The sequence below is a fragment of the Sciurus carolinensis genome, chromosome 8 (genome assembly GCF_902686445.1).
Source record: "Sciurus carolinensis chromosome 8, mSciCar1.2, whole genome shotgun sequence".
NCBI lineage: Eukaryota > Metazoa > Chordata > Mammalia > Rodentia > Sciuridae > Sciurus > Sciurus carolinensis.
Genome location: NC_062220.1, coordinates 15,698,718 through 15,721,379, shown reverse-complemented (window position 1 = coordinate 15,721,379; position 22,662 = coordinate 15,698,718). Strand labels below are relative to the sequence as shown.

General features: G+C 50.1%; 1 protein-coding gene across 1 annotated transcript in view; it reads right to left on the bottom strand.

Moving 5' to 3' along the window:
• Hipk2 (homeodomain interacting protein kinase 2) overlaps nucleotides 1–22,662 on the bottom strand; it is a 183,740-nt gene that overhangs the window by 59,841 nt on the left and 101,237 nt on the right.

The window sequence follows — 22,662 nt, the reverse complement described above, 5'->3', positions numbered from 1 at the left end:
TGTTTTTTGCGGTGCTGGGGATTGAACCCTGGGCCTTGTGCTTGTGAGGCAAGCACTCTACCAACTGAGCTATATTCCCAGCCCAGGGGTCGGCTTTTATAACTAAAGATCTGGAAATCTTCAGAGGATGCCTGGTTTTTACAAGGAATTCTGACATACAAATATTCTACTTTTAAGAAAATGTAAAACAATTTGCTCCCACCAAAACAACGGGATTAAGTCCAATATCCATTCACACCAGTGATTCTGTTCTTAGGGATCTGGCTCACATTTTCCCAAGGAAACATTACTATTTTATTTTCATTAGCTTCTTCAAAGTTAATCTCAGTAGAAGATCTCTCATGTTACAATCATCGTTCCCTGCTCATGAATACGTCATCTAGGAATCACCCAGAATTCCACTGGAAACAACCAACAACCCATTCCAGTCTAGAGGAGCCAATGTCCCCTCACACAACAGAAAAGGTCACATATTGGAGATTTCAAAGGAAACCAGAAAACTGTACATGAAATTGGTAATCAAAACCAGGGAGCACAGAGCACACCCTTTCTTCTGAGCATCTGTCACGACTCGGTGGGGGTATGTCTTGGAGAAACCCAGCCTCACAGTCTGACACGTGAACACAGCTCGTATTTTTTGGGAACCGTGGCCTAAGGCGCTGTGTGATAATAAAATGCTTCGGCCCCAACGCCGCTCTCTCCCTGCGTTTCCCACTGGGTATGGCTAAGCTGGGAGGCTACTCTGCTCCGCTTCAGCAACCAGGAGCAGAGGCCAGGCCAGGAGCGTCCTCCACTCGGCCACCTCTCGCCCACCTGGCAGGAGGGGCATCAGACGGCCTCCACTGGCCTCTGATCTTCTGGTTGAATTTTCTCTACTCAAAAAGCAGGCTTTGCTTCTGCCATTTAAATTCGCTCTTATTGCTCATTTCTTTTCTCTAGAAAATAGTAATTTAAAAAAACCTAAAATATCTTGTTACAAAGTCTTAAATTTTCAGATGCACAAAGGAGTTGGCGATGGTGTTCTGGAGTCACCCCACCATCAGCCTGGGCAGTAAGGGGGATATTATGACTTGGATGCTGAATGTCCCCCACAGGCCCCATGTGGTACCTGGGGTGGTGCTACTGGAAGGTTGTGGAACCTTTGGGAGGTGGGGCCTACTGAGAGACCCTTGGGTCATTGGGAGCATGTCCTTTAAGGGGACCGTGGGACTCCAACCCCTTTCTCTTTCCTTTTTGCTCGGCTCATGTTGGCAGTGAGTTGGCTCTGTCATGTTCTCTCCCCCACCAGGATGTGCTCCTCACCACAGGCCCAAAGCAATGGGGCCAACCAACCATGAACTGGAAACTTCAAACTGTGAACCAAAATAACCATTTCATTTTTTAAGTCAATTACCTCAGGTATTTCATTATAGTGATGGAAAACTGACAAACAGAGTCACTGCTGGGAGGGCAGGAAGCACATTGCTCCAGTACTGCTATTTAACAAGCCTTCCATTGTCCCTGTCCCCTCACTCCTGGGGATGGCTACTGGTGCTTTCCCTGGCCCCTCACTCTCTCTGAGCCTTTGCTTCCTTCAGTCCATTTGTGACCAGTGTCTCTGAGCCCTGGACACTGCTCTCGCCCTCTGGCCACCAAGGGCTAGGGTTGCCTGTGGTGGCTCCATGATGAATCCCTGCTGCAGACCCTTGTTTCATGCAGCCTCAGTCCCACCACCTGCCAGGGCACCTGTGTCCCATGTGCCCCCACTCCAGGGCTCCCAGAGTCACTCTCTTAGTGTGGAACTGATGAGATTATAGCTAGATCACCTCTAGTGGTGACTCCAGGGATGAATTCAATCTACTTAAACAATCACATACCTTAGAAAAGAAAGGAATGTCTGCAAGGAACACTGCGGAGAAAGTGTCCTCAGCTTCCGCTGCTCTTCCTGCCCTCCCTGTTCTAGAGTCTAGCGTGCCCCTGCCTCCTGCCACGTGAGGCTTTGGCCTGGGCTGCCTTCCGTGGGCTGCCCGCTGTGGCACTGGTATTCCGATGTGTGCCACTGGTATTCCGATGTGTGCCACCCCGTTCCCCAGGCCCAGCCTGAGGAAGGAGGCAGGCTAGTTCCCAGGGGTCTTCTAGGTACTTCCCTTCTTATCAGTTAGCCAGTGGGTTCTCGCAGCCCCAAGGCCAGTGAGGCTGCTTCTCACCTGTGGACACCTCGCCTTCCAGATCCTGTCCCCTGGTGCCATGCACAGCAGAATCCAACAACTGAGACTGTCACTCTGGCACGCTGGTGATGTTCTTCGGCAAGAAACATAAGTTGCAGGTTTTGACAACTGACATTACATGAGCAGGGCCTGAGAAATTGCTTAGTCTACCAAGAAACGAGAAGGCAGTCGCTCGTGGTACCAGGATGCGGACACATGGCGACATGTTTCTCCTGCTCTGACCTAAAGAATAAATGCTCGAGCATCAGGTCAAGTGGTTGGGGAGCAAAAGACCAGCACAGTCCTGTCTGTGACGGGTGCTCACGCTGGGAGGGCAACACCTGAGCCTAGGACAACTGACGACGAATACGAAACATGCAAAATAGAGACACCAGGCGTGACAAAGAGCTGAAGAAGCACAGGACAAACGCTGGCAGCTCCCACTCTAGAAAACAAAGCCGAGTGCAAGAATGGAGTAAGCAAACGCAGCGACGGAGCCAGACCTGGACCTTTCCGCCACCTTCGTCTCCTGCAGCACTGCCGGGGCCCTGCTCCCCCAGGCCTGCTCGCCTGATGGGTCATCTCCTCCTGCGGGTTCTGCCTCTTGACTGTGCTGTATCCCCTCAGCCTCCTCTAACAGGACCTGCCGATGCTCCTCTGAGACCGGCACGGCCTCTACCCTGTGGCCTCCGTGCTGTCACATGCACGGTCAGCTTCTCAGTTGTAGGACCCTAGAGCTGCCTTTCTTCCACGCAGTCCACCTCCTGTTCTGCGACACTTCTTCTTGGTTTTCAGGGCACCATGCCCTCCCAGATCTGTCCTTCCGCCTTTCTGCTTTCGGCCAGGTCCTTCCTTTACTGCTTATCTTCCTCCGTCCACTCACATGCTGGCAAAGTCCTGGCTCCTGCTTGTTTCCCTGTCCATTCTTGCTCAAGGTAACTGACACAAGTTGAAATTTGTCCCCTCCAGTGATAATCCTGGGACCTCAGAATGTGACCTTATTTGGGATGGGGTCGTTGCAGGTGTGAATGGTTAAGATGAGGCCACACTGAAGTAGCTGGGCCCTAATCCAATGGGACCGGTGTCCTTATAGGCGGGGAACTAGACACTCCCACAGCGGCAAGGTGGCCAAGTGAAGACAGAGACAGGGCAGATTTCTGCTGCCACAAGCCAAGGGACACCTGGAGATACCAGGAGTGGGAAGTTGAGGGAAGGACCCCCTGGAGGCTTCAGAGGAAGCGTGCCCCTGCTGACATTGGATTTTGGTCTTCTAGCCTCCAGAACTGCAAGAGAATCAGTACCTGTTGTTTTAAGCCACACATTTGGTGGCACTTGTTACAGCAGCCCTAGGAGACGATTCAGTAATCTCTTTGCCACGGGTTTAAATTCTGGTGTATTCCCACGTTTCCATCGCCGTCCCTGCATCTTTCTCTCACTTCCGGACTTTCGTCTGGCAGCCTGCTGTCTCCCTCGTTACGCCTCAGTCATCACAGAGTTCGCGTGTTTCACAGGGAGCTCGACTCCAGCCCTCCTGTCCAGACTGATTCCTTGCTCTTCCCCTCATTCCTCAGAAGGGAGCTACCCTGCCCTCGGATGCTTGGCCAGAAATCTGGAAAAGATCTTCGACCCCTCCCTCCATCCCTTCATCTCCACCATCCAATCATCCAAAGCCTACCTCAGATCAGTCCCAGATTCTCTACGTCCCCAGGCATGGCTCTGGCCCAGCCGTCATCTCACTTGGAGCTTCCTGTCCAGCTTCCCTCCCTCTCTTCCTTTCTTCTGTGCTGGGAATTGAACCCAGGGCCTTGAGCTGACTAGGCCACCCATCCAGCCTTTCCTTTCTCCCACCCGCCTCCTCCACAGCAGCCATGTGGATCCCCACTGCACCTAGAATGACATCTAAATCCCTCCCATGGCCCAGGCTGCATGAGCCCTTCAGGCCATAATCAAGCCCCGCAGGCTCTGGTCCCTGCAGTTTTAAGTTCTACAACCCCCTCAGTGCCTTCTAGACCCGAGTCCAGTGGTTGTTCCCACCCTGAATGCCCTCCATGGCTGCCCCATTCCCACCCATTATACCTCAGCCTGATGGTCACTGCTACAGACAGGCCCCCTTAAGGACAGTTGGTCTCCATTGATGTGCCATAAACGCCACTGTACAGCACTTTCCCAGGAACCTGCCCACTGTATGTACCCCTATCAAGTCCACAAGGCAGCGTGGTGCCTGGAATTTGGTAGCCACTCAATCGATTTGTATTTTTAGACTGAATAAACCTCAATTAAATATAAGAAAGTGCTAGAATATGTTTGTGGCCCAGACCAGGGGCTGGAAGGCAGGGTAGACAGGGGACTGTCAAGGGTGACTGCATGAGGAACAGAGGCTTGGGCACCAGGGCAGGCCTCAGCCAGGGAAGCAGGCGTGGAAGCCTGGAGGGGCAGACACGGGCCAGCCCACGCTCACCTGTGCAGGCACCTGAGCAGGGCTGACAGGGAGAGTCGAAGGACACCTATTTGAAGGTGCTTGCCAAAGAATTACAGCAAAAAAGAGGAGCAGCAGGAAGTTGGAAATGGCACCAAGGTCACGTCGGGTTGGGACTTAGGATCTCAGGAAATCCGTCCAATCCTCTCATGCCCTGGAAGCTATCTCCCTGCCCGGAGACCACGGTTAGCTAAATCGGTGCTCCAACCCAGGTCTCCACTGCAAATGCTGACCACCGTGGCCTTTGCCACCTTTTCTGAGCCACCCTGAGCTCTTCTCCTGTCCCTAGGGATGTGTTCTTCTCTCTGCACGCATGAGACATGTTTCTGATACAGCCTTCTTTTCTTTTCCACCCTCCCTCCTGCCTTCCATTCTGCTCTTCTCAAACACACACTGCCCGCCCCCTCTGTGCTGGCTGGCCACGGGTCACAGGTGCAAACAGGAACGACAGGCTCACACCAGCCTGGCCCGATAAATAAGAATGGAGCCCCTGCCGGCCCCACGACCATCTCAGAGCGTCTCCTCATTCCTATTTTGGGACATCGAAAATACTTTAAACATACATGAAGTGTCAGACAAAATTTACACCTAAGAAAGAGGGATCATTCTTTTCCAACATTCCCAATGCAAGACGGGAGGTCTTGACAAATGGCAAGGCGGGGGTGGCCTCCAGGCACTAGGCCGCAGGAGCACGCCCCTCTCCCGGTGCCCAGTGCCTAGTACAGTGCCGGGGGCACAGAAAGTACTTTACACTTCCAGAAGGAACAACTGTGCCAGCTGCAGCCCCAGCGCGGCTGGTTTCCCCCCGGCTGGCAGCACTGGGCTGCTCCTCCTACAGCAAGAGGCGGACAGCTCGGCCTTTTGGTTTCAGTTTTCATGTCTTTTGGGCTGATTGTCACGTTCCAGCTCTTTCATGGGCGCTGTTTGTGTTCTCAGTCTGCCCCAGAGCGGGGAGCAGGAGGATGGCTTGCTCTGGAGCACAGGGCACGAGGATCCCAGCTCTGCTGACAACACACCTGCCCCCTGCTGCTGCTCACCTTTCCTGTCATGGTGCCATCGCACACAGCAACCGTCTTAGAGAATCTCGATACTACAGTGGGACATGAAAAAGCCTTTGAATGTACATGAAGTGCCAGACAAAATTTGCACCTGGGAAAGAGAAGGATCATTCCTTTCCAACAGTCCCTTAACAAGACACTGAAAATTCTATTTTTCTATAGGAAGAGAAAAAACAACTGTCGTTTTCAACACATCAATTATTGAGGTTTTGATATTTAGCTCCTGTAGCTGTCTTGCTACCCCTAGATCAGTCCAAATCATGTGACCCTGCAGGGGACGACCTCCAGCAGAGGCGTGGAGATACAGACGGGAGCCCGGCGCTCACGGGTCCAATCCCGGGGTTCTCAGGTTCTGTCGTCACCTGCTTCCTGTGCTGGAATGAGGATTCAATTAAACAGAGCATCATAGGAAGCACCTTGCACCAGGCCTGGCATGAAGCAGGCAATCAACACACATTAAATCACTTATCTGAACCCACATAACAGTAATCAAATAAGAGAGCATCTCTTTCCTATTTTTTGTGGGGGGCGGGCACGCTGTGGAGATTGAGCCCAGGGCCTTATGCAGGCTAAGCACAGGCTCTACCACTGGGCTAACCCCTAGCCCCCTTTTCCTCATTTTTAAAGCCCCCTTTCCTTCTATTCAGCCAACAACCACATGCCTGCCACTGGGCTTTGGAAGAACTCCCTACCTGCCCTTTCCTTTCACTTGGTCCCATATTATCACTGGTGGCATGTACTGCACTGTGCGGCCAAGACTGAGAAGGCGGTGACTGTCCTGGGCCGTGTGGCTCCTCCTAACAGAGAGTGGTCTTGAGGTCAGAGTGATGCCTAGGAACCCAACCAGGGGACCAGATCTGGGAGGGTGCCCGGGGGTGTGCTCACAGCATCAGAGGCAACCAAGGTCGGGATGCAGGGTGCAGGGTGCAGACCCTGCTCAGCCCAGCCTCCCAGGGCCAAGCATTGCCCAGCCACCATCTCCTTCACACCCTCCTCAGTGCTCTGGTAAACAAGGGCAAGGTTCAGCACTCCCGGAGTGAGCAATTAATCTGCAGTACTAATCCGAGAGCACAGGGAGAGCTGAGCGTTGCTGGAAAAATGTTACTCAATTTCCCCAGGTTTTTATTTCACCATCTATAAATGTGATTATTAATCTCGCTTTTTCTTCTTGTCTCTACAGCAGCTTATGAAGATAAATTATGGTCAGCAGAATTATAAAGCAGTTTGAACTCCTTGGAAGCAAGACACTCTATTAGTCCGTGGTATTTTATAATCACTGATATTATAAGGTGTACTCGAATTGAACTGCTGTGAAAAAGCCCGTTCCCACAAATATATGTAGATTGAAAGTAACCTCGGTATGGCTAGGGCAGAAGCAATCAAAATGCAAAATTGTATTTCAGATGGGTTGTTAAATCTTATGTTTCCACTGCAAAAATAAGGAGACTTGGCAATGCTGTCATGAGCTCTGAGCCACTGTGTGAGCCAGTGACCTGGAGTGGAAGCAAGGGATTACATCAAACAACAAAGGACCCGGAGAACAGCTGCTGAAATCTCAAGAGAAGGGAGGAGGAGGAGGCAATTTTGGAGACATGGGTGCCAGAGACAAAAGAGACCTGCGCACGCAGAAGACAGCCGAGGGGTGAGGGCACCCTGGGCAGCCACTCCAAGGCAGAGTGTGCTCTCACCATAGAGCAGCCCGGCCGAGGTTTGGGCCAGTGCCCATGCAAGCTGAGTTCTGAGCATGCCTGTGAATTCGTGAGGGCCCACGTGCAGATTTAAATAGCGATAGAGGCCTAGCTAGTCCCAGGTCAACCCAGCATTTTTGGTTTTGAAAAAGAACAGCTTTTTCAACACACAGGAGGTCTGAGAGGAGTTGTCTTTGCTGTGGTTAGGGTGTTAGGTAGATGAGAAGGAAACAGGGACAGGCGAGGTTGACCAGAGCTCCCAAGTGCATCAGCTTGCACAGAGCCACTCTTGGAATGGCTGAACATGGGCCCCCTGGGATCCCCGGCCATACTCTGCTTCAGAGCTGTGGTGAACTGAAGAGACATCCCGGTAGGAAGCTCTGCTAAGAGAGGCTATGATTCCAGGAGAGCCAGGAGAGCCAGGAGGGTGCTTACAGCTTGATACAGAGCACACAGCAAGTTCACACAGAGCTGTTCCAGAAGTTCTACCACCAATGCCCATAAAACTGCTGATGAGGATCATTTTAAGACCCTCGCAGGTGATTCTGTTGTAATTAAGTATCTTTGGCTTGAGCAATAGAGATGCTCAAGACGCCAGGCCCAATGGTTGTATCCGTGTGGGAGGATGACGATATTGCAGTTGGGTTTATTTAGATGTTGATATCATTCTCATGCCACACCTGGACAGTCTCCCGAAGGAAGCTGGCTTCTTTGATTCAACTGGCCATTTCCAATATAATGTTAGGATCAGAATGGCAGTTATTTATTTATTTTTTTCCATTTTGTATTGCAGTAAACATCTGGGCTCAGCATAAGATTTTCCTGGTGTGCACTAAATACAGATGCACGCACGCACGTACTTTTCCTGCTGATCTTTGCTTCCTAATGCTGTTCCACCTCTGTTAAGTTCAGCACCAAAATGAAAATCTAACTTTCTTGCTTATATACCAGACAAAAAGGTTGGCTCTGGAACTCAAATTTAGCATAATCTCTGAAGGCTTCTGATGACGGTGGTATAGACTGGTAACCCATTTTCGGAGTCCAAAGCACATTCTGATGCTAGCCTTTCAATTTATTCAGTAGGGTATGTTAAACAAAGTGAAGAAGGCACAGCAGAGATGCAGGTGTACCTCACCCAGACTGACACAGTTTGGTGAAATACAGAAAGCAAGCAGGGAAGGGAAAGGAAAATACAACAAAAGAACACTAAGAATTGCAAACCCCAGTGAGAAATGTTCCTAAGAAGAACCAGCTTGAGCCATTTCCAGGAAGGCCCATGTGGGTCCTTTCAAAGATACTCACACTGCCCTGGAATTCCTAGAACCATTGCCCTCCTGACTTGCAGTGCTTCTTTGCTTGTCCCCGGTTGGTGGCCTGATAGCTCCCAGTCTGGTCTCTGGTGCCTTTACCATGAAGCTACGGACTTCTGGAGAGACTGTGGTCTGGCCTCCCAGCACCTCAGTGTCACCAGGTTAGGTTTTATGCTGGTGCCCTTTTCCCAAGCATGTGCTCAATAAACATCCCTAGAAGCACCTGTCAGTCTGAGAAACAGAGTGACAAAGTTCTGCAAGTATCCACACAGAGTTATTCTGTTTACATATGGACCACTCCAGGTTCTTTGAAAGTTTTTTAGTCTTTTTTTTTCTTTTGAAAAAGACAGCACACATACAAAGAAGAGCACAGCAAAAACATACAGCTCAATGTACTGATCAGAAAATGAGGGCCAACGTCACTACCAGTTGAGTAGTGGTGCCATACGCAGCTCCTTTTCCTTAAAGGGGCTTTGGGTAGTGATGTGTGGTTGGCAGGCAAGAGCCAGGTGTGGGCTGCACTGGCAGGGTGGACCCCAAGCCTCAGCTGCCTGATGAGCTGCCTGAGCAGGGGATCCCAAGGGCTGAAGCTGGGAACCCACTACAGCTGTCTGGGGAAGCGAACGGAGCCACAGTTTCTTATGACAGACAGTCCTTCCTGTGGTTCCTTTTATTGATGGTTTTTCTTCTGCTTCGTTAGCCTGTTGACTAAAGTTGAGGGTTGAAACTGTGCATTTAGAGCTTCTCAAGGGCAGCTTCCGATTCTGGGAAGGCCCACCCCAAACTGCACTGTCACCTGCAGTCGCCCTCAGCTTGCTGGGGCCTCTCCTCTTTCCTCTGCACTGGGAGGGAGTTTGGAGTTTCAGTTCCTGTGGACCAGATGCACAAAGGCATCTTCACTTCACCCAGCCTGGGGACACGCTATCCACCAAGAGTGCAAAGACGTCAGGCAGGGAAAGGGCCTGCCTCTTCCACGTGAACCTGTTACTCATGGTTCACCCTCCCTGCAGATAAAAGCTTACTGAAAAACTAATATTACCTATGTGCAGTTTTACTGATCTAAATGTTGAAGTTCTCACTGCTTCAATGTTTAGCTTTGGCTGATTTATAGCTAGAACTCAATAAGTGTTAGCTGGGAAAGGAACATGAGGTAAAAGGGCCACTGTGCTTTCCTTCCCAGGGTTACCCATGCCTGTGCTGGAGAGGGCCCCAAGGCCTCAGCTCATACACGAGGGCTGGACCACAGTCGAGGCTCAGGTATTTCCCTTCCTTCCAGTGCTATCTGGTCATGTGCTGTGGAGCTAAGTCATAGCCATTCGTATTAGGGTAAGAGACAGGACACCAATGACAGAAACTTGCTCTTTCTTTGAAAGGGAGATGCATTCAGTGTCACCAACTGGAGCGAGACCAATTAAGAGAGCAGAAGCCAGAAACCTGAAAACAGGAAAATGAGCCCACTGAGTAAAGATGCTAAATACACATTAGCAGGTGAATTTCCATTGCAGCCACGGGGATATTCCCAAAGGAAGAGCATCATCAGAGGAGCCTCCCTCCCCCTGCTGTGTTTTTGGTAGAGAATGACTGAGAAAGAAGGACCAAACCTGCTCACACCCTAACTAAGCAAGTGTCCAAAGCCAGGAGCCATCCCAACCAGTGGAGGACATTCTGATGCAGTAGGTATGGAAAGTGGTGGGTCTCCAAGCAGGCCGGGGGACATGGGGTGAGAGGAGCCAGGAGCATGAGGCTGGCCTTGCCCTCTGGGGAAGCACACATGGTCCTGGTTTTGCCAGGAGACTAGACCACCAAAAGAGGACCCTCCGAGGTATGTCTTTCAGCCAGTTCTATGGAGGGAACATCCACAGAACGGATTTAACCAATGTTGTCCTTTCACGGCATGGCCATTTAGGATCCACCAAGGTCAGGACTAGACAGAAGTTCTCGTGGCAGCTGGTTTGTTCTAGCAGAAGTAGGAACAGGGAAATTCTGCCAAAGAAAATGGGCATGAACTCCAGGTCTCCAGCAAATGGCAGCTTATTTAGGGAACACCTTCTAACACTCCAGTAGATCTGAGGGAGCTGGACAAAACCAAACCAAACCCATGTTTGATTGGGACATTGAAAAAAAACTCAGTTGGCTCTTTTTATCTCCCACTAGAGGGTGCTGAAGTGTAGCAGACCCATGATCTTCAACTCCTTTCGGGACAGAGGGGTGGAACCTACTAAGGACAGTCACTGAACCTCACTGTAGGAAACCCACAGTAAACTGGGCAGAACACAGAAAATATTTCTGTTTGTGGAAGGGGGTTAGTCATTCCCCCAAATGAGGATACCAATGCCCCATCTTCCCATAAACAGATCTTTTTTTTTCATCCTAACAATGGGGACTCTTTGTAATCTAAGAGCTGGGACTCTCGGACTTTGGAATGGAACAACATTCAGCAAGAGAAATGAGATTGTTCATGTTGTTCTCATGAGCACTGCGCTAGACAAGGGTGGAATTGGGGGGTGCTCATACATCAGCTGAAAGTGCAGAGGCAAGAGGGAGAAAGGGAGGGAGGATGGAGAGAAAGAGAGGGAGGGACCAGGAGACAGCAAGAGGGAAGAGGCTCCATGGTCAACATGTGGGTCCCTGAGCACTCTGGGGCTCCTTCCCTTGCCTCAGTTGGCATCTTTGGAAAGCGCTTCTCCTTCTGGCCACCTGCTTAAGCCTGCAAGGCTTTCCACTCAAATCTCACCTTCCTTCCCTGAGGGAGGGGCTCTGCTATTCTGTGTTCCTATGCACAGATTGTATCACTGCCAAACTCAGCTCTTTCCCTTGTCCCGAACTGTCAGGTGTGTGTGTGTGTGTGTGTGTGTGTGTGTGTGTGTGTGTGTGTGTGTATGTTTAAATTTTTTTAGTTGAAGATGGACACAATACCTTTATTTATTCATTTTGTGGTGCTGAGGGTCGAACTCAGTGCCTCACCCATGTGAGGCACAATCCCAGCCCTGTGTGTGTGTTTTAATGAGAAGAATTTATCGGCAGCTCTTTACTTGCCTGGGAGCACCTGCGGGCCACAGACTGTGCATTTCTGACCTCGGTGCACCTTGCAGCACCTGAATGGAGGCCACTGCTTGAGGTGGCTCAGACTTGCCAGCTGGAAGAGGCTGTGGTTCATCGTGATCTTTTTTCCTACCACCAAGAACTATGCCCAAAACATAGTAAATGCTTAAAACACAGATGTCTACTGAACTGAAGTGAGTGGCTGACTATGTGAAGAGGTGACAACAGGGATGTCTTACTGTCTGTTCATTTTTGAGGAAAGAAAGAGGAGGGAGCAAGCAGCCTCTCTGAGTTCCTCCCGGATGGTGGGGATTTCAGTGGGGGAAAATCTCAAGAGAAAAGTAGAAAGTCCAATTTTTAATAGGAGAAGATTGACAGAGTGTATCTTTCAAAAACATAAGCTGAGAAGTGGAGGGTGAAAAAGGAGCGACTATCTGAGATGAAGGGAGATGGTGGAGATGGGGAAGGAGGAGGCAGTTGACGAAATTTTTTTTTAAAAATTCATCTGAAAACACCCCACGAGCAATTAAATGGACGCTTGAAGGAATGACAGTGATCATTGTGTAAAGAGCTCAGTTTCTTTTTTGCCAAAGAATAAAGGCTTCGGATAGCATCTGACACGGCCGAGTGGTGGCTGTCACGATTGCCTCTGTGGTGTTGCTGTGGAAGTAGGTCTTTGCACGCATGTATTTAGGCCCCGTCCTGGATTCCCCCATGAGATTAAGACCTCCTTCAGGAGAGAGAGCCTACACTGCTTCTCAGAAGTGCTTGGCAGAGTGCTGCTGGGTGGTGACGCTGTGCACAGCAGGTGCTCAATCAGCATTAACTGACGAAATGGAGCTAACCAAACCCCCTGGTCCCCAGTTGGGAAGGCTCTGGCACAGGACTGTCTAGTTCTTTTTTGTTTGGTCTCAAAAACAGTGTTTTTTAAAAAAAAACCCCAGAAAACCCCAAATACCCCAAAGATTCAACTTGAGAGTCAATTCTGAGGCTAAGCGAAACCATTCTGCCTAACTCCTTAGCAATTCTGGCTCACGGAAGATCCAACAGCAACCTTCCTTCTTCCCTCTCCTGGGCCTCTCTGACTTTGTGGAGGACAAAAGATTTCCCATGATCACAGAGGCCAAAGTTAACGGCCCTGGTTGGGGAGTCATGGCTTAGACCAGGAGATCAACAGCTGGGGACAAGGTGGAAGAACCACCAGGGGACTTGGGGCTGAGGTGCAGGGCACAGTCTCAGTCTTGGCACGCCCGCCCGGGCTGCATCAATAGCTGAAGTGCAGCGCTGCTCGGAGGCCCTTCTTCACATTGTTAAACTGAGCCTCCTTCCTCCTTCCCACTGAGCAACAGCGGCCCTCTCCCCTCTCCATTCTGGCCAGCCCCTCTGTAACATCACTGAGGGCCACCCCTGGGTCCCCTCCGGGGGTGGGGAGGGTGGGCAAGGGGAGAAGGATGCCTCAGGGTTTTCCCTCCCACCAGATGTTTTGTGTTCAATAGGGACAGATATTTGTGTAGCCTGGGTGTTTACCATCGATACTGAGATAGAGTCGTTAGTGAGTAGGTTTTTCTATAGGAAGCAGCAAACACAGGGGAGAAAGCGAAACCCCAAATGGAGGAGCAGAAACACTATGGGCTGGCATCTGAAGGAACTGCTCCAAAACAATATGGGAAAAGGCATAACTGTATTTCCTCCGTTCTTCTAAGGGGAAGTTCAGAAAAAGGTCAGAAGAGAACAATGCAGGCCATCTATCAGAGCAGCCTCTAACCCAGAAAGGCTCCTCACCGCTGCGGCCTCATTTCTCAATTCCGTAATTACCACCCCCCTGCCGCAGATCGCACGCCACCACGGCCTTATGAATTATACATTCCATTTCCATTTACCAACACCCCGGCCCAGTGGCCACTGCCGCCCTGGGTGACTGTGGGGGCTGGGCTGCTGCGGGGCCCCTTCCCCAGGTACACACACAAATGTTCCGGGGCCCAGGGTACCAGCACGTACCCCTGCACGCTGCTGGTGGTGACCTTCAATTCCCAGCGTATGGTTTTGTTTACTGAGCAAACAAGAACCGGCTACTGGCAGGGGTTTTCCTAGGGGAAATCACATTGGGGTACCTTTCCTTCCTCTTAACAGTTTTATTCAGGTGAAATCTGGTTAAAATGAATATTAAGGGTGGTCCTGATGGAGGCCAAGGCTACAGGGCCTGGGGGTGTGTGTTTGGAGGTAACAACAGCAATGTGCACCCACTCCTGCTGTTGAGTTGGGGTGTGGGTCAGAAAGGGGGGTGCCAGGAATGGAGACCAGGACAGGAGCTGGGGTAAACCCACTCCTCCCATTAACCGGCACTCCTCTCCTCAGCACAGAGGGCCTCAGGGAAGCTCTGGGCTATTGTCATCCTAAGTGCTATTAGCATATTGGAGGGGGTTCTGCTCTTTGTTCAGAAAGAATTTTCTTTGAAAACTTCAGGTTTTGTGAAGCAGTCATCCCAGGTGAAGGGGAGAACACAGCAGGTGAGCAGTAGCTGAGAGTCCCCTGGAGAACAGATAGCCACCCGAACCCATCACTCTAAGCAGTGTGTGGGTAGGACTTTAAAATTTATTTAAAAAAAATGGTTTTGGATGCTTTCAGGAAAGACGTTTCTAAGATGGGCTGTAAAAACAGGATATTTAGTTCCTGAGGTTGATTGCAGGAACAGAGTAGTAAATGGGATACAAATCACTCTGACATAAGAGTTTATTCTCTTAGGTTTCTTTGACAAACGACTCCCAGTGTTGGATCATGTATTTATAAAGGATTTACTGAGGGACTATTGTGAGCACAGTGGTGATAGACAGCTTCCAAGATGGCCCTGAAGATCCATGCCTCCTGGTATTCAACATCCTGTGTGGTCCCCTCCCACAGTGGCTAAAGCAAATTTGTGTAACCAATGAGATATGATGATACGTGACTTCTGAGATCAGGTCATAAAAGACATGTGGCTTCTTCCTTGCTCTGCTTAGAATTATTTGTCCTAGAAAAGCTATCTGCCACGCTGTGAGGATTCTCAGGTAGTCTTACTTATGGAGAGAGCCACTTTGCAAGATGATCTCCAGTCAAGCCCTCAGGTGACTGCAGGACCAGCTGAGGGCTCACTGCAGTCTCCTGAGAGAACGTGAGCTGGAGCTGTTCAGCCAGGTTGTGCGCAAGGTCCTGGCCTACAGGAATTGTGACGTAATAAATGCTTATCACAGAAGCCACTACGTTTTGAGGTCATTTGTCAACTACCAAGGACTCATGTCCATGCACAACTCTGGGAGAGGAAGACTATGCAAAAGAAGCTCAAAATTCAATCTTCTGAAGAGCTTCAGTGGAATGATGATCAGATACCTGACACTGTGCTGGGCACCTCATCTGGTTCCATCCCACGGGAATCACTTAAACACCTCCTTCGAAGGATGGCACAATGACAATGGTGCCTAAGGAGAACTTCCAAGCACCCAAGGCAGGCAGGACTCAAGGGACAGAATGAAGTTTGCACACAGGAAGCACCCAACACAGAGATGTTATCAGTTTCGCCTGCATAGGATTTAGAAATTGTTTTTAACTTAGTTATGAACATTGAAAATTCAGGTATAATTCCTCAAAGTTTAGAGCTCCACCTTTCCTGAAAACCAAAAGCTCAGGCAACTCTGGGCCACATGCTCATCCGAGGCAACAATGGACTCAGTTGGGTTGGGTGGTGCTGCCCTCCTGGATGATGCCATGTGTCACCTGCTGCACTTCACCAGCCACACTGCCTGGCCCTGTCGGCACTTGAGTTTGCCACTGAAGGGAGTGACCAGGCACGGGGAAGCAGGTCTAAATGGAATTACTGCTTTTGGTTCTGTTCGGACTCTTTATAAGGCTACACAGCTAGTTTTTTTGTACTAAACAAAAAGAAAGTTTAGTCAACAGTTGCCCAGGAGGCAAGGGATACCTTAGAACTTAGGAAGCATGTAAGGCCATTATTGCACTTTATATTAAGCAGCATAGGAGGATCCCATGTTAAGTTCACGCAATGCTTGTTTATGAAGGTCTTCGTTATATAAGACCTCCACTGAGAGGATGTGCAATGCTTGGGTTCACTTTGCAATTTGGCTTTCACTATAACAATAATTTACAATAACAGAAGAAAGGAAGGCTTTGGCGCCATAACTCAGTGAATATCTGCCAGATTCTTCCCTCTTACAAGATACAATAATACACTCTTTTTGGCCGTCTCCCAAACTCTGCATTTGAAAGAGGATTATAATCAGTTTTCAGAGTGGCTTACTAAGGAATTAACTAGACAACCACTGGATAACTGAGTTTTGAGCAATTCTCTGCAGCCCTTTGCAAATTTCTGGAAGAGAATGTGAGGTGAGCAGCATCGTGCTCTCAAGTATATCCTGCCCAAGTGGGCAAGGGCTGGGTGTGGGGAGAGGAGCCTTGGGTTTACTTGAAATCAGCTCAAGGGTGGTTTTAAATGAGAGCAGAAGCAAGACATTCTGCCCACCTCCCCTGTTCCCCCAAGATCAGTGAACATCACTGCAGTATTGAGTGATCATGTGGTAGCCTCAATCACCAATGTTTATTGAACTCTCAGTATGTTTGAGACTGCTAGAGAGCGATACAAAGTCGTGTTTTCTCTTCTCATGAAGCTTATTCTCTGGTGCAGGCACATAGAAAGGGGGACAGCAGAAGCAATGGAGGTCGGGTGCAGCTAGGTTTAGAGGGAGTAATCTCTTCAACCCGGTAAGTATTTACGAAGCATCTACTATAAGCTGAGCATTGAGTATCTGGTCAGCAAGGAAGATGGTCTCTTATGGGGCTTAAACCCCAGTGAACTTCAGTGGACTCTGCTCCAGACTGAGTAGAACAAAGGAGACATCAAGAAAGTAAGATTTAAAGAAGTTGGTTAGGGATAGGCAAATATTAGGTGGATCTTAGAGTCGGGAAGGAGGGAGAGGGTACCGCAGGCCAGAAAGCAGCCTCAGTGGAGGTGCAGAGGCAGGAGCACTCGAGGAACCTTCCAGCAAGGAACAGACCATGGACTAGGGCAGCAGAAGGACAAAGAACACCAGGGCACAACCTCTGACATCCGTTGTCATCAGTGCTAACTCTTATTCTCCAGGCCGGGGTCCTGAAAGACAAGAAGCTCAGCTGGGAGTTCTTCGCTCAGGAAATGCGGGCACGGGGGTTCGTCTCTAAACAAGAGTATCTGGAGGACACAGTGCTGAGGATTCCTACCTGCTGAAACCTGACAGAGGATTTGGAGATTTTATGGGACAGATCACACCTCCACAATGCCACCACGCACAGAGCTGTAAGTCCAACACATCAGAACTACAGAAGCAGGTCTCTGCCTCCTGGTAGAGACAAGTGGGAATAAGCGCCCCCCCCCCCTCCTCGCAGCTGGGAGCCCTGGCCCACGTGACGACGAACTTCAAGTTTCATATTGCATTAGCAAAGCTTTGCTGCCCGCCCAGGGGAACAAGGGAAGCTTTTTACCTTTCCAAAGGTGGCGGGCCCGGGGAGAGGGTATACTCCCTGCGCCTCCCTAAGACAGTTTCCTTACTGCAGGGACAACGTTGTATACAGGTGGCTAAGCTTGTTAAGTGACGAAGTCAAGGAAATCAACCGGGTCCTGACGGCACAGAGAACGACGGGTCTACATTCCTGACGGTGTAACGGCATGAGCCACATGTAAAGTCACTGAGACACAAATGGGGCTTTTAAAGTAAGCCTGACTGCAGACATGTCTTTGCCTCTGCTAACGCATCTAGGAAGGGTGGAGTCCTGGGGTGGCTGTTACAGACTTCGGGCTTTTTGGAGCTTGTCATCTGGTCCCACTGGGCCTCTCCTGTGAAAGCTTGGAGTGTTATTGCCACAGGAGGGGCAGCGATTAGCCAGAGTAGAGAATCACACAGGAAGGACAAGTGCAGAGCGTGTTCACAAGTCCGGTAGAATTCTAATTTTTTAAAATTTATCTTTTTTTTTTTTTTTTTTTTACAGGCTGCATTTTGATTCATTGTTCACAAATGGGGTACATCATTTCGTTTCTATGGTTGTACATGATGTAGATTCATACCATTCATGTAATCATACATGTACATAGGTCATGAAGTCTATCTCATTCCACCATTTTTCATACCCCTCCCTCTCAGTTCCTTCTACATAATATAAAGTTCCCCCATTGAATTCCAATTTTTTTAAAAAGCATGTTCGTCTAGATACCCCTGGTGATATCAACTCTCTAACTACTCAGATCCCCGACCTGGTATTTCTTTTGGGGAAGGGTTGAAATCCCTATTAATAGGTTAAAGAAAAGGCACTGAAGGGATTCCTGGGGGGGAGGGCGGCTGAAGAGGGTGATTTCTGAAGTCCTTGCCAATGCCACAATTTTAGGGTCCTCCTGATTTTTCCCTTCAGTTGTGGCTTGGATTCGGAATGTCCCTCAAGGACTCATGTGTTGAGGGCTTGTTACCCATTGCAGCAATGTTCAGAGGTGGAATTGGGCCGTGAGGGCTCTGGGCTAGCTCATCAGTGGCTTTTTCCGTTGAGGGATTCATAGCCCAATGGGTGATTGGAAGGTAGTGGAAATGGTAGGAGGTGGAACCCAGGTGGAGGGAGTGGTCCTTGGGAGCATACCTTGGGCAGCTATCTTGTTCCTGACCTTCACTCTCTGCTTCCTGGCTACCGTGAACTGAGCAGCTTCCTCCGTCCATGCCCTTCCACCCTGATGCTCTGCCTCTCCGCAGGCCCTGAGCAATGCTGAAACCTCTGAAACTGTGAGCCAAAATAAATCTTTCCTACTTTAAGTTGTTTTCCTCAGGTATTCCCATCAATGGAAAGGTGACTAGCACACCTGATAACACACAGCTGTGCTTTCACAGACAACACAGAGCAATGGAAATCACTCGTTCACATGATGGGCTGATGTCACTCAATAGGAACTTGCTTGGACTAGGAAGTGTCTCTAGGAATTGGGGTCCTGAGCCCAGAGCTGAGGAACCAATGTGCAAGTTACAGAATCCCCAGGGTCCCCAAGCTGCAAGTGCAGGTGGCAATGACCACATTCAGTTAAGGGATGACATTCATGATAAATGCAAATTGGGGAAGCATTGGAGGGAAGAATCGAGAAGTCAAACAAATAAATCAAGGGCTAATGAAGCAATATATGATGGATAAGTCAATGTCCATCTTCCCTGGATCAAAACCGTACGCTGCAGTGCCGAGGAAGCTAGCAGGGTGTGCACGGGGCACCCTGGGCAGAGGCTTCTGCTGCCCCATCCCACAGGCGGCTGTCAGAGGCAGGCGCGTGGGAACCTGCTGTCTTCCTGCACAGCAACCTCAGCTGCCCCACGCCGCAGGGCCCTCCTGCTCTCACTCCAGACATGCTCACTTTCCCCTGCTTTCCTCTTTTCCCCTTCTTCTTCCAGTTGAAACGGTCCCCTCCACTGGCACACGCTCCAGGGTATGGTCTGCACAGCCTTCTTTCCTTTCTGATGGAACCTACTGCATTTGGGGGACACAACCATCGGCAACAGATTCTGGCTGTGATCTTAGGGAGTCCTCCCCTGATAGGCATGTGAGGAGGACGGGAGGGGAGACGGCCTGGCGGGTGGGGCAGGCAGGAGGCTGGTGGGATGACTCAGAGGTCATGTGGACAAGGAGACCCAGGTTGAAGACTTGAGAAGCTGCACACGCAAGTCCCCACTGACCCCTCTTCCTGAGACCCCCAGGCCCTTCCCGGGCACTCACTCCAGCCCACCTTTCTTGATAACTGGCCCGGCTGACCTCAACGCTTTCCACAGTCCCTTAGGGCTCCAATGTGTTCTGCTGGCTCTACTCTGATCCCGCCTGTCACTCTTCTTTGCTGGCTCTTCACTCTGGACCCCAGCCCACCTGCCATAGTGAACTCACCCCAGGTCAGCATTGACAGCCAGCTAACTGCACCCTGGCCCCAGCCTGTGGGGTTCTCAGGACATAGCATCTCTATTTGGACGCCTCAAAGTGAGATCCCCACCTCCTCTCCCTCCAGTCCACCCTGTTGCCCTTCTTTTTTTTTTTTTTTTTCTTTAAAAATTTTTTTGGTTGTAAATGGACACAATATCTTTACTCTATGTGGTGCTGAGGATCAAACCCAGTACCTCACACGTGCGAGGCAAGTGCTCTGCCACAGAGCCACGATCCCAGTCGTCTCTTTCTTTACCTGTTCATTCATTCACTCGTCCCTCGGGTCAGGGCGCTCAGTAGTCACCGTGTGACTCAGCTTCCCTGTCTCCGGAGTTCCTGCTTTCTTCTTGAAACCTACCCAGAGGCACGAGCTCAGTGTGGACTGCCTTGGCCTCCCCCTGGCCTCCTCCGACCCTTCCCCTTCCAATCCAACGCATGCTAGACTTGGTCCTCCTGAAGGAGCTTCCCCATGCCCTGCCCTCCTGAGAGCCGGCTTCTTGTCACAGGCACGCACTCACTTCCTGGGCCACAGCAGCCGCTCCCCAGCGCATCCTGCTTCCCTCTTGTTCGACACGTGGCAGCCTCTCTCAGGTCAGGATCGTCACTGTCGTTTGTGCACACCATGGCAACACCCTTCTCACTCTCTGCTTTTGTGTGTTGCTTTTTTCATCTAAAAAGGCTTCTCTGTCTCCTCTTCAAAACCTAATGTCCTCAGTGTGCAGTGTGGCTCCTGCTTCTATTAGCAGTTGCTCTGCGACTCACCCCAGGCCTTGGCGCGGAAGGAGAGCCTCAGGCTGCGCTCTGCTCCCATCCACGCGGACACTTGGACACTCGGACACTCGGCGGGAGCTTTCAGACCAGTCTGGCGCCTTCTGTTAGTCACTGTTTGTCTCAACACTGCAGGTCACAGTCGTGCTGTTAGAGTGACTTGTGTTGGCCTAAATGTTCCCTCAGACCTTGTCCAATTTTTCACTTTGCTGGTCCCAAGTCCCCAGGCCCACCCCTGCTGAGCTCTCACACCTCTCCCTCAGCCTCTTCATCTCCAACTATGGCTACGAACCTCTCTTCAACCCAAGGGGTCACGGCTCTCCTCTGCCTGCATGGACCCTCGCTCTGTGGCCTCTGGATGCACCCTGTCCTATCTCTCAGTCTGAATTCTTCCCTGAGGACCTTTTGATGCATTCCAAAACTCGCTTCTTTCCCTCCCTCACCTGCCACTAGACTTAAGAGTCACACCGGGCACTCCCGTCTCTAGGGGTAGCAGAGTGCTCATCTTCAGCTGTAAGCTCTTTGCTGGAAGCTTCTCTCCTGGACACCCACATCCCTGAGCTCATAGGTGCTCGCCAAAACACAACAGGCCCACTTACGCTGTCTCACACCAGGTGACTGGCCACCATTCTTCTAGAAGCCCTTTAAGAGATCTGCATCAAGAACAGAGAGACCTGGGTTCTCTACCCACCTCCACTACCTACCCACTTAGCGTTCCTGCTTGAGTCACCTGAATGTTACAAGCCCAGGTTTCCTCTGCTGCGATGTGCTAAGAATCATCCCTACCCGATCACCTTGGATAATGCATTGAGGTAAGTAGCAAGTGTGTATCAATACATGTGAAAACCTGGTAATTACAGGTTTATTTCCCTTACTCATTCAATGTATGCAGTACTAATGACCAGGCAAGCAAATGATGGTGAGTCCAGTATTTTCAGTTCCATGGAATTATTTTCATATAACAATTTCTGAGAGAAGTGGGAGAGCAAAAACAAAATTTTCTTCATAGAAACTAATTCAATGCCAATACTACTATAAAATATCTATCTTCTAAACCAAATGCTGGGAGTTTTGGCAGGGGAGAGAGTCTCTGGGAGAATATGATTGGTTTGTCAGTAAAGGCTTCAGTCCTGGGGAAGCACAGGAGACTGCAGAGCTCTGTGGGCAGAGCCAAGCCAGGAGCTGCCAAGGGGGCGGGTGAGATCTTGTTTTGTACATTCCTATTTCGGAGTGCCCATTATTACAGCTGCTTTCTGCAATCTCCTTCAGGCAGAACCCCAGGAGTTGGTGAAATGCTTGCTGATTTCATACTGGAAGGCCAGTTCTTCATACTACCAGTCTTTCTCAACCAGGGTTCTCCAAGTGAACAACCAAACACAGGAAACAACCTGAGCGCTCAGTACCTCCCGCCTTCCTGTGCACCGCCCTCAGCCACCAGGAAAAAAGTCAATTCATTACTCACAATGGCTGTCCTGGGCTGTGGGGCTTAATTCTCTCCTGGAACCCTGGCTGGGGAAGGCAGGATGCTGACTGATGGACACATTTCTCACTAAGACCGACAGCACGTGGTGCTGATGTTGGCTGACCAAAAACAATAGGGCCCTGTCTGTGCAAGGGGGCTGGCGGGATTTTCTGTGCTGAGGTGCACACTATCTTAATGAACTCAGTTGCTTTTCTATGCCCTTGGGTCCACATTTCCCGTACTGCCCTCCTTCTTTCCTGGGAGTGTCCCCTTTCTTAACCTTTTCCTTGCCAGGCATCACAACCAAGTCCCTCAAAGCCAACTTTCTGCTCTCAAAGCATGCATGGGGATGCAGTCCACACAGCTGAAGATTTAGCAGGCATGATTTAATAGCATTTGATTCTTTCTGCACCCTTGCAAGTCATAAGCAACCTTTTTCAAGTCCATCCCTTTGTAGATCCTGTAGGGTCAGAGCTCTGGTCAGTTCCGATCCTCGGTCGAAGGTGCAGTTTTTGAATATTTAAGATTCTTCTCTGGGGCTCCTACCATCCCAGGTCTGACACCTGGTTAAAATAGCCGTCACCGTCACCTCAGCTGCAGCCATCCTATAGCCATCCTGCAGACAGTAGGAATCCCATTTTCTCTGTATTCCCTGTCCTTGGCTTACACCACAAACCTCCTTCAGTGGGCATGTCTCCAGGCTATGACCTTCTGGTGGC